We start from the raw sequence: 9495 nt of genomic DNA on the forward strand, positions 1-9495 counted from the left end.
CGAAATGTATTTGCGCCTTGACTGTGGCATGTAGTCACATGACACCATCTCATGATTATCATGTTTGCACCAATCACATACCTTCGTCATCTATTGGCGTCACGGAATACCAAATTTGGCACATGTGAAGCTAGCAAAACGGCCGTGAGCGCATCACCAGTGTGGTATGTGGACATGTTGTTACATGACACGCATGTCGTGATTATCATGTCTGGATGTGTCATTTACCTATGTTGTCCGTACGCTTCCTGTGATACCGAGTTTAGTACATGTGAAGCTAGCGAAACGGCCGCGAGCGCATCCTGAGTGTATCCTGTAGCCATGTTGTTACACGACACACATCTTATGCTTATCTTGTTTGCACCAGTATCATACCTTCGTCATCCCTTCACGTTTCATGATACCAAATTTGGTATAACTGAAACTAGCGAAATCGCCGCCAGCACATCCTGAGTGTGGGATGGAGTCATGTGGTTACATGAGACGAATCTCATGATTATCATAATAGTGTCATTGACTTGTGTTTGCCATGCAATCATGCCATACCATACGAGTTTTGCAATATGCCATGTGAACGAAACCACCGCAAGGGCTGCAGGACCTTGAAATGTAAATCATATTATTGAGGACATACACGTCATGATTTTCATGTTATGACTAGTGATTTATGTTCTTATTACAGTTATGTTATGCCATACCAAATTTGGTATCGATACTATTATCGAAACGGCCAGAAGAGGTAAATGTTGTAGGCGGCTACATAGATATATAGGTAGATAGATAGATAGATAGATAGAAAGATAGATAGATAGATAATAGATAGATAAATAGATAGATAGATAGATAGATAGATAGATAGATAGATACGCTCAAAGTTGCCGAAGTTCACCAAGAAATGCTTCGCATTCACCATTGAATTGTGAAAGTCTTAAAGGGGTCGTGAAACGCTCGCTCTAAAGCTACAATGCGAAGCCACCAGCGTCCACACGCACTAACTAAGTGACGTCATCATAAGTAATGCTTTGCCCATCGAGAAGCGCGGAACTCTTTGGTACTTGCGAGTGCGTGCAACCGGGACACCTATCAGCGTCTTTGCTATACGCAATCGGCACTACCATGAAATCTGACGTCATATTAAGCAGCATTCTTGTGGGATGCGGATCGCGTTTGACAGACGCCGATGAGCGCCTGTTCCACGTGTTCGATATGCCATATATAGTTCCGCGTTCCTCAATAGGCAAAGCGTCTACGCAAGTCCACTCGGGCTGATAATACAGTTAGCGCATGTGGCTGCCGCTGGTGTCGCATTGTCATTGTAAAGCGACCGTTTCACGACTCCTTTAAGGAATAGGTAATGCGCTGTCTGCTTATTGTTTTAGAAAAACGAGGAAACTTTGGTACAGCAATAACGCTTTCGCGTAATCCAGTTTTAATACACAATCGCCAATGAAACACATGTAGGTACCTTTCTACCGCGCAGCATCAGGCACTACGCAAGTAAGTTCACATATCTGTTTTGAGATGAATGAATTGCAGTTGTGTAACTGTCCATATCTACGACATCTATTCGTAATTTTGTCGTAGTATAACAGTGGTCTATACCTAGGCCCAAGCCTTGGAAGCTGGTCGCAGTAGCAGGCTGCAAATAATACAAAAGATGATATCACTCTTTCAGATACAAAGCTTGCCGTATGAAAAAAATTGCCTTATAATCATGAGAATGGTGAAAAAGTAAGTTTGGTAGCGGCTCTGCCCCCTAACTGACTACGACCACTACTCAGGTAAGGTAATACATGTGCTTTTTTCCTGCGCCCACGCGTTCCACTTCATGCTACGTCTGAGTGTTATTGGTTCGTAGAGAAAATTAAGGAACGTTCAACAGATTATTAGTACCCTAAGACATTGCTACTTGTACAAACATGAAAAGAAATTGCTCGCACATGCACTGACACTCGTGTAACCCTTCTTATAAAAACATTGTCTCTTCTTTACAAGTGGAACGCTGTTGGCTCTGAACAGTGGCTACTTGTATTTTATTACAACTCGCAGTATCCAAAGCGGAACCCCTTTTAGCCACAATAGTAACTCCACACACTTTTCTTGCCGAAGCAGGCTTTTTGAAAAGGTACATTTCTACAAAGACTAAGTCGTCCAGTAAAATAACAACCGTGTCTTTGGTTGAATTCATAATCAATTCAAACGATACGAACTTGACAGATTCCTCAAAGAATTCATTGAAGAGTACTCTAATACCTAAAAGAAAACCTTAGCGCAGACATTTATGTGTTTTGATTTTCCGATAAGTTGTGGCAAACTTTTGCTTCTATTTCGCACAACTCTGTATTCGGGTTTAGGTAGCGTCGCGCTTCTGCTCGGGCAGCTCGTTTAGGCGCAGCTGTGGACGAGGCACATCAATCGATTGCATAGCTCATGATTCAGAAATAACTGGAAAGAAAACTGTATTGTGTATAGTCAACTATTTGACAAGCAATCGTATAGGCACGTTGTCTGCATTAAGAAGAGAGTGCCGAGAGTAGCGCAGCTAGTGCGGATAAATGCATGCAGCCTACACCGCACCAATCACCAAACATGAAGGGTAGCGCTACTGCCCCACCAATGGGGAGGCCGCGGAATGCAGCGTGAGTTCAAGTACCGCATCACCGCCAGCGACCACAAAGAACCTGTCGTCTTGAAACAGGGATTCATTCATTTTTCTCATTCCTTATTATTTAAATAGTCTCTCTCTCTCTCTTATATATATATATATATATATATATATATATATATATATATATATATATATATATATATATATATATCAGTTATCTTTTCACCCACTTTTCTTTCTTCACATTTACATTACAATTGGCCTAATACCTTCCCCTATACTTTTATTGGCATAATTGTCTGTTATCCTGTTATATTGTATATATATTCTTAATATATATATATATATATATATATATATATATATATATATATATATATATATATATATGTGTGTGTGTGTGTGTGTGTGTGTGTGTGTATTTGCATGTACATCTGTATACATTTGCGCAATGTACATTGTAACGCATACATGAAGTGCTGTACCCTCTCGTTTCAACGCCTATGGTTGATTGGGGCTTTGTCAAGCTGAATTGGACAGCTTTTCTCTCGGCCACCTTATTTCACGGGAAATGTTTGTTTTTATGAAAATAAGTGATTTTGACTGATTGATTGATTGATTGATTGATTGATTCGTACGGTCTCGGTTACCGCTGTCTTTAGTCCTCTGCTGCGCTCCAGTTTTTCTTACCCTCGTTCACTCTATCCGGTATGCAGGCGCAGACGCTCTCAATGCCAAAACTGGTGTCTATGAGTAGCAATCACAAAGCACTGATTCACGCTTTATGTTGCGCTAACGCCAACTGAATTTGAAGTTATGGATATTCCGAGTTTTATAACAGCAACTTTTATTAGCCAAACTGCAGGAGCTGCCAGCATATGAGTGTAACGGAGACATTTCTGTGCACTGCAGGCATCACAATCTATGCAAAACAGACGAAAGAAACGGAGTTAGGATACCTGTGGCTCACAATATTGACAGACTGTACAGCTTTGCTCTTTTTAGTCATCATATACTCTGTCGAATAAGAATAAGACGGTGTATACGTCATTGAATAAAAGAGCAGGTACCAAAAGTCGCGTTGAAGCACAATTTCTTCTGGCATCAATACACCGCCTTCAACATGAGTGCCCCACTGTGAAGTCAGGTGTTGTAAATGATCTCTATAACAGACTTCATGACAGCTGCTCGAATTGCAGACACTCTGAAAACGATAATATATCGGGCTTCTGCTCAGTTTTGAGAACATGAAGATGTATTTCGAGGCTCACATTAGGCCTGATTCAACCGTGATAGTGTGCTCACGTGATCCTAGCATCAATATCGCGTGCTGATAGTGCCATAAAATAAGCTGCTTTGTGAGACCTGACTGTTGTGAAATAGTAGAACTTAGAAAAAGTTGCTTCTTCGTGAACTGACGGCCGGTTCGAAGGAATAACATCAATAAGGTTCCATAGCTCACGCGAATTTTGCAGCCCGAAACGGCCCACTTCCACGTTGGAAACGAATGGCCACCTTACCGGCCGCTTCGCTGATTTCTTGGATTGCCCGCAGCTGACCCTGTAATGTAAGACTGCTTGGAGCTACCTGCCCCATTCTCCGTTGTTGCCCTTGTTTCTGCTTATTGCGAAGCAATCTCAGAGTGTATGACAGTGATCAATGGAGCTGCATTTATTACGAGTGAGATAGATTTCAGTAAAGACGGGATCAGACAGAATATAGGGCCACTGCAGTTGTTGATAGGAGCAATGTTGTTATATGGGAAGCACTTGCTCGCTTTATGAAGAATTTGAGTCTTGTAACCACTTGCTTTGCCTTGTTACTGTCAATGTGGAATGTCTGATGATACTATGGCTCTAAAAACTCAATAATTAGCGCCTTCTCGACGTCAAACATTGTAAATATAAAGCTGATGATTCTGAAAGCGCTCTGTGCACATTGTTGACCAGCACTAAGCAGGAATATAATATTATTTGGCTTCTCGTTTTGGGACAGTACCTTCAGTACTGCTGATGGTGTTTCCGAAGAAACTTTGTCAGTACTGATACCTAAACAATTTCAAATATGTTTGTAAGACTATCGGTGGTAATTTATTAAAACCATAGCAGATGTAAGACTGCTCAAGGAAAATAAAATTGCTCGTACCTGTAGGATACTGGCACTGAGGAAGGACAAGCCGTGTGTCACAAACTATAAAAGAATGAGTACAAGAAAAAATATTAGAACAGCTTGATAATACATTCACTTTTCAGAGCAGTCCTGTGCAATCAAATTAAAGCAGACTCGTTCAACAGTTACGTTCTCTGCATAAAGGGCATATACAAAAAATGATGACTGCACTTCACTATGCACGCTAGAAAAGCGGTTTTTTATGTCCGTATATCCTAATATTTACCCTGAATTCAAATCTCACTTTTAGCTTTCGAGTTCAGTTTGATACCGTTAATGATGTTACCGGTCGACCTTTACTGTTCGGAACTCTATGAGCTTCAAGCTACTGTCAGATACAACAACCTTATCAGCCGTACTGCTGGAACAGATAGGAAAAATGAGCAGAACTCAGTCAGATCAACTCAAGAAACACACCTTACACATTCGCCCAACAGAGACTCACACTCGTAAAAATGTTTCTGAGCCTGATTCACTCGGACTCAGTCACCAGATTATTGCTTGCACTCACTCATCCTCAAACTCTCAGCTTGATCGGACTATGAGTGAGTCCAGATATTTTGACTCATGGATGAGATCACCTACTTTTGATAACCTTAATTTCACTTTCGGCGAATATTGCAGAGGGCATGAAAGGAACTATTTTTCTAGCCGTGAACGTGCTGGACTGTCATAGGTTGAGTCCGAATAGACTCCTTAAAGTATACCTGACCATGGTTCTTTAGCTTTACTAACTTCCGGAAAACATTCACTTTAAAACATAAAGCAAGACACCCTGTGAACCATAAGACTACGCAGTAACGTGGATCTAGCCGTTGGCTAATGCCACACCGCCGAGAGCCGTCCGGGAAACATTAGAGTGTAAAGAGAAAAAAAATGTGGTGGGCAGATGGATCCTGTGTGGCCTATAGTACATCTTTTAAAGTTTTCAGCTACAGGAGAGAAGTTGGCCATTTGCGGCTAGACCGAGAAAAGAGGAGGCATCCCTCTCGTCGCTGGTCCTTTAGCAGTCTGCTATCTGCTCCAGTGCGGCTCTTCTATGCCATACCGAAGTGAATTTGATCCAGGCTTGTGTTGTTTCAATAGTGGATACCTGACTCATCCTGCTAGAGAATAAAAGGAGAGACATTATCTTGTGAAACGACACGAAAACAATGCATTGCACGGCTATGTTCAGCTTATCGTGCCTATGTGCCATCACAAAAGTATTATATCTTTTTTGTTGCTTTTTTGTAGGTACTGGTAGCGCACGTATTTGGATTAGATATATTTGTATATTTGTAAAAAGGTATTGTGCCTACATTTAAGACGATAGACGCCTAAACGTTAACTGCCTGACTGTTTTAGACACCTTACGTCCTAGTGCCTGCCTTTGTTTTGCGCCTAAGACGTGATTTCAGTATGCGTAGATTCTATTTAGGGCATCTACTCATGAAAAAAATTCTGCGAAATGCTACATTAAAGGTACAGCAAACATTGTAGGCTTACTTTTTGTGCTAGAAGTCTAGCGAGATCCTTCACACAAATATGAAATCTTTCCGCTTTTTCACCCATTGGCGCTAGATAAATTTATTTTTTAAACAAAATGCTAGCACAATCAAATACTCCACAATAACAAACGCAAATATCGATACTTGGTAGAGGTTTTGTTCGTCAACGGTAGACGAGTGAAGTCTATAGAAATGATAAGGTCAATAGAGCGCAATTAAGAAATGGGTCATGCTTGACCAAGAACAAAAATGAAAGTTTTGCTGCAGTTACCATGACGTTCTCTAAGAAGTCCCACATTGCGCCTTTACTGCTTGTTCTATACACTATAAATTTTGCAGAAGTGCGTCTGCACTTATTAGAATTTGCGGTACAGGTAACCAAACAGTATTTTAATAGAACACGTACCACCGCAAACAAGCAAGCATAAACATACACAGAGCGTTAAATTTGCTGACGCCAAAAGTTATTGTGAAAATTGGAGAAGTAAAGTGAATACACGCTTACGTAGAGGATTTCTTAGTCCATATGTTGTACTGAGGCAAAATATGAAAATAGACATCAGCATGACAGGCATCTTATACATAGCAGCCATCAGTATTTTCAATGCCGCCCGAGAAGTCATACCTAAGACTAGACACTTATCGTAGATAAATGATCTGCATTTATCAGATGACTCAACGCCAAGAGAGATATAAAATCTGTGAGCTATTTTTTATGCATTCGGGTCTTGTGTGTATTGTCTCTCGTATTTAAAGCTTGACAAAAAGCATATTCTTCCGGCACACAATCGCGCTTTGAACAAGTGATTGATGAAAAAATACTTTGAACTTATGTCATCGCCTATGATCTCATGCAGATGTCTCTTACCGCTTGTTCGACGGAATGCCCTTTGTAAGAGCATACATATAAACTTACAAAATATTTTCTATTCCTAATTTGCTCCGCCGCGGTGGTCTGGTGGCTAAGGTACTCGGCTGCTGTCCCGCAAGTCACGAGATGAAATCTCGGCTTCGGCTGCTGCATTTTCATCGGAGGTTAAAGTGCTTTGCGCCCGTGTGTTCTGATTTAGGTGCGCGTTCAAACCCCAGCTGGTCGAAATTTCCACAGTCCTCCACTACGGCGTTTCTCGTAATCATATGGTGCTTTCGTGACGCAAAATTCTATATAATAATCAATTATTAGAATTGCTAATTATAGAGCGTTCAATGGTTTTTCGCTCGTTTCCTTTGGGGACATAAACGACTCGGCAGTAAAACCAGAGAGTTCCCGGGAAGTAAAAACAGCGCCAAAATTTAAACAAGGACCGAGGAAGAGACGACACCGCGCTGAACTAGCAACTAAACTTTATTGAAAGATACGCGCACATATATTCAGAATTCAACCCAGTCACGTGGAAAACCAATGGGCTCGCGCATCAAAGCAAACAAGGTAAAAAACAAGCTTAATCATATTGATCATCAAGAGTTGTGTAACAACCACGAAAAAAAAAACAAAAAAACGCATCTTCCCTCTTGCCAATAGCATACGCAACAGTCTCTAACAAACAAACGATCACTTTAACATGGCAGCGCTGAACCCAGGTGCCGAACTTCTTGTTCACTAAGGGCCACAGACGGCTTGGTTACACACCTTTCCCCCTTCTTTTCAATGAAAAAAGTCTCCCTCACTTCCCTGGTGCACTTGTCCCGATGGATTTGTCTGCGAAAGGTTGGCAGCCACACTCCTTATAATGAGCTGGCAGGTGCAACCCGCCAGTGGCCGTTAAAGTGGTTAAGTGTTCTTTCAGTCTCACGTTAATTCATCGCCCGGTTTGTCCTATGTAACCCCCCCGACATGACCATGACAACATATACACCATACACGATTTACACTGAACAAATCTATTTTTATTTTCTCCGGACAGTACGAGCAGGTCTTTCATTAACCCGAACTTCTTTTATGCACGCGGGAGCAAATGGAGGACAACTTCTTGGGAGCGTACCATATACCTGCTGGCCACATTTTTCAAGCAATGTGAAAACTTGTGCACGTAGGGTACCACAACCGGTTTCTTTTCATTGCGCACGCACTCTGTTCTCCTGTGCGTATCACTTACGCCTTTGACGCACTTTATTAGCTTTTGACAACTACTCAAGATTTCCGTATCAGAGTAGCCTGCCAACCTCAGCCTCTCTACCTGGCTCATGAAACTTTCTTTAAACGCATGCGTGGCCATTTTCATTAGCGCACCCCGAAGCGCAGCATAAATAATGCCGGACTTAACGATCTTAGAATGGCCTGAGGGGAATGGCAGGATAGCCTTTACGGATTGATGCTTGTACCGCCAACACAAATGTTCCTCGTGAAACCACATTCTAATACCAAGAAAATGAAGCTCTTTTTTCTAAGGCAGCTCATAGGTGAACTTAAGCCCATTGGCAGAATACTTAAAGAAGTTTAATACGTCAGCTCTCACGCTATGCTGACTGTCGGTTTTCATTACAATAAGGAAATCATCAACATACCGATACATGCGGCAGGACATAATCATCACTTCAACGGTCCCAGGAAATTGTCACTTAAAACTGGTGCCAAAGTAGATGCGATGGAAACACCATATTTCTGGACATAAAAGCCCCCTTTCCATCCCCCACACATTGACCGAAAGTAAAACCTCAGCAATTCCAGAAAGCTTTCCAAGGAAACACCACAACTGTTAACAAACTTGACTTCACTATTGTTTTCAACCACACATGAATAACACTCTGCAGAAGTTCAACATGCGGTAAAAAGTAAGACATGTCCCCAATGTCGATGCTGAAAGCCGAACAAGAAGCCAGGTTATTAGTCCTTGGCTATATTTTTCCGCAGTTTTTACTTTCCAAGTATTAACCAACAACTAGCCCCACTTTCGCTATTATTGAAACAGAGAGTCATTTTGTTTAAAGGACCCCTGACACCAAATTCGGAAACTCGAGATGCTTGTGTTATTTGACAGTCCTGCATGTGGGGCAACCTCTGATCAATTATTAGTGGCGAGCGTTGCCTTGAGGATATTTCAATTTGCTTGAAAGTAAGGGAGCAAGCTCTTCCGAGTATTCTGGTGCGATCAAAATTTTCTTTGGTTTGAGGTAGACTGAAACTCCTCTTGTGGCATGGCGGGGTTAACATTTGCAGGGCGTGCACAATCCCCCAGCTGGCACCTCGCGAGGGCCATTCTTGGTCACGCCTCTCACTCTGTTGTCGGG

At 41.7% G+C, this 9495-nt stretch overlaps 1 long non-coding RNA gene across 1 annotated transcript; it reads right to left on the reverse strand.

Moving 5' to 3' along the window:
- Positions 1–1406: 1406 nt before the first annotated feature.
- On the reverse strand, positions 1407–6937 carry LOC142765470 (uncharacterized). The gene is made up of 3 exons (XR_012884272.1): positions 6773–6937; positions 4754–4798; positions 1407–1639 (listed from the first exon to the last, which is right to left on the reverse strand). It is a non-coding gene; the product is annotated as an uncharacterized LOC142765470 (long non-coding RNA).
- Between the last annotated feature and the right edge of the window lie 2558 nt (positions 6938–9495).

Source organism: Rhipicephalus microplus, chromosome 6 (assembly GCF_043290135.1).
Source record: "Rhipicephalus microplus isolate Deutch F79 chromosome 6, USDA_Rmic, whole genome shotgun sequence".
Classification (NCBI taxonomy): domain Eukaryota; kingdom Metazoa; phylum Arthropoda; class Arachnida; order Ixodida; family Ixodidae; genus Rhipicephalus; species Rhipicephalus microplus.